We start from the raw sequence: 2,500 nt of genomic DNA, 5'->3' as shown, positions 1-2,500 counted from the left end.
TAGGGGCTGTGTTCTAGGGGCTGTGTTCTAGGGGCTGTGTTCTAGGCGTAGTGTTCTAGGCATAGTGTTCTAGGGGCTGTGTTCTAGGGGTAGTGTTCTAGGCGTAGTGTTCTAGGGGCTGTGTTCTAGGGGTAGTGTTCTAGGCATAGTGTTCTAGGAGTTGTGTTCTAGGCGTAGTGTTCTAGGCGTAGTGTTCTAGGCGTAGCCTTAGCCTAAGAAATTAAAAGTCAATGATCATGTTTGGGTTACACAATTTACAAATGGGTTACTTAAGCAATAAGGCCTGAGGAGCTGTGCTACTATAAACTGGTTACATCATTAGAACAGTCAACAAGTCATTTTGCGAGTGTAACAGTATAACTTTAGATCGTCCCCTCGCCCATACCCGGGCTCGAACCAGGGACCCTCTGCACACATCAACAACAGTCACCCACGCAGTATCGTTACCCATCGCTCCACAAAAGCCGCGGCCCTTGCAGAGCAAAGGGGAACCACTACTTCAAGGTCTCAGAGCAAGTGACGTCACCGATTGAAACGCTATTTAGCGCTGCACCACCGCTAACTAAGCTAGCCGTTTCACATCCGTTACACTAGCACCACCGCTAACTAAGCTAGCCGTTTCACATCCGTTACACGAGTGTACAAAACATTATGAACACCTTCCTAATATTGAGTTGCGCCCCACCCTTTGCCCTCAGAACAGCCTCAGTTCGTCAGGACATGGACTCTACAAGGTGTCGGAAGCGTTCCACAGGGATGCTGGCCCATGTTGACTCTACAAGGTGTCGGAAGCGTTCCACAGGGATGCTGGCCCATGTGGACTCTACAAGGTGTCCAAAGCGTTCCACAGGGATGCTGGCCCATGTTGACTCTACAAGGTGTCCAAAGCGTTCCACAGGGATGCTGGCCCATGTTGACTCTACAAGGTGTCCAAAGCGTTCCACAGGGATGCTGGCCCATGTTGACTCTACAAGGTGTCCAAAGCGTTCCACAGGGATGCTGGCCCATGTTGACTCTACAAGGTGTCCAAAGCGTTCCACAGGGATGCTGGCCCATGTTGACTCTACAAGGTGTCGATAGCGTTCCACAGGGATGCTGGCCCATGTTGACTCTACAAGGTGTCGGAAGCGTTCCACAGGGATGCTGGCCCATGTGGACTCTACAAGGTGTCGGAAGCGTTCCACAGGGATGCTGGTCCATGTTGATTCAAAATGCTTCCCACAGTTGGCTGGATGTCCTTTGGATGGTGGACCATTCTTGATACAAAACTACTACCATACCCCGTTCAAAGTCACTTCAATCTTTTGTTTTGCCCATTCACCCTCTGAATGCCACACATACACAATCCATGTCTCAGTTGTCTCAAGGCTTAAAAATATTTCTTTAACCTGTTTCTTCCCCTTCATCTACACCGATTTTTAAAGTGGATTTAACAATCAGGGATCTTAGCTTTCACCTGGTCATTCTATGTCCTGGAAAGAGCCGGTGTTTGTAATTCTTGTACACTCAGTGTATAGATGTTCAGTGAGCGGACAGTTTATTAGGTACACTACCCCGTTCACGAAAATGGCCAATTCGTTCCAATTCATCCCAAAGGTGTTCAATGGGGTTGAGGTCAGGGCTCAGTGCAGGCCAGTCAAGTTCTTCCACACCGATCTCGACAAACCATTTCCGTATGGACCTCGATTAGTGCACGGCGGCATCGTCAAGCTGAAACAGGAGATGGTCTTCCCCAAACTGTTGCCGCAAAGTTGGATGTGCTTCTACAGTATTGACTCCCGGATGTGAATACTTATGTAAATTAGATATTTATGTATTTAATTTACAATAAATGAGCAAAAATTCCTTAAAAACATGTTTTCACTTTGTCATTATGGTGTATTGTGTGTAGACGGGTGAAGATTTTTTCAATTAAAAAAAAAATCAATTTTTTTTGAATTCAGACTGTAACACCAAGAAAACATGGAATAAGTATATATGCATATATATAATCTATCACATTGAATATACAAAACATTAAGAACACCTGCTCTTTTTCATGACACAGACTGACCAGGTGAATCCAGGTGAAAGCTATAACCCCTTATCGATGTCACTTGTTAAATCCACTTCAATCATTGATCCTAAGACCAGCTACTGCTGAGACACTTTTATGAATACGGACCCATGACATGACTAGCACCTGTTGAAGTAGCTCAAGACACAAACACTTTTACTATGTGTGGTCTGTACTGTAATGTTTAACAAGGGAGTATCTGCATGGCCAGGTCGGCTACCCTTCAGTTAATGTAAACAGAGCTGCCGCAGGATCCTGACCTGACAGGATTCTTACTAAACACTTAAAAGAGAAGACATGATACACACAAAAGGAAAGCTTGAAGGAGATTAGTGAGAGGTGGTTGTGTAACTGAGCTGTTTTACCAGTTTCTGTCTTTTTTTTTCTTTTCTAAACAACTAAAATAAACACTACAATATAATTACTAGAAAGTTAATCTAACAA

General features: G+C 44.7%; 1 protein-coding gene across 14 annotated transcripts in view; it reads left to right on the top strand.

The window, feature by feature from the left end:
• Positions 1-2,500, top strand: part of cracr2b (calcium release activated channel regulator 2B) — a 48,716-nt gene that overhangs the window by 7,622 nt on the left and 38,594 nt on the right. The gene's annotated exons all lie outside the window — the stretch shown is intronic.

The sequence above is a fragment of the Oncorhynchus mykiss genome, chromosome 4 (assembly GCF_057628025.1).
Source record: "Oncorhynchus mykiss isolate SJ-2025 chromosome 4, ASM5762802v1, whole genome shotgun sequence".
Lineage (NCBI taxonomy): Eukaryota > Metazoa > Chordata > Actinopteri > Salmoniformes > Salmonidae > Oncorhynchus > Oncorhynchus mykiss.
The sequence above is the reverse complement of the archived record's forward strand: the minus strand, read 5'-3'. Positions and strand labels throughout refer to the sequence as shown.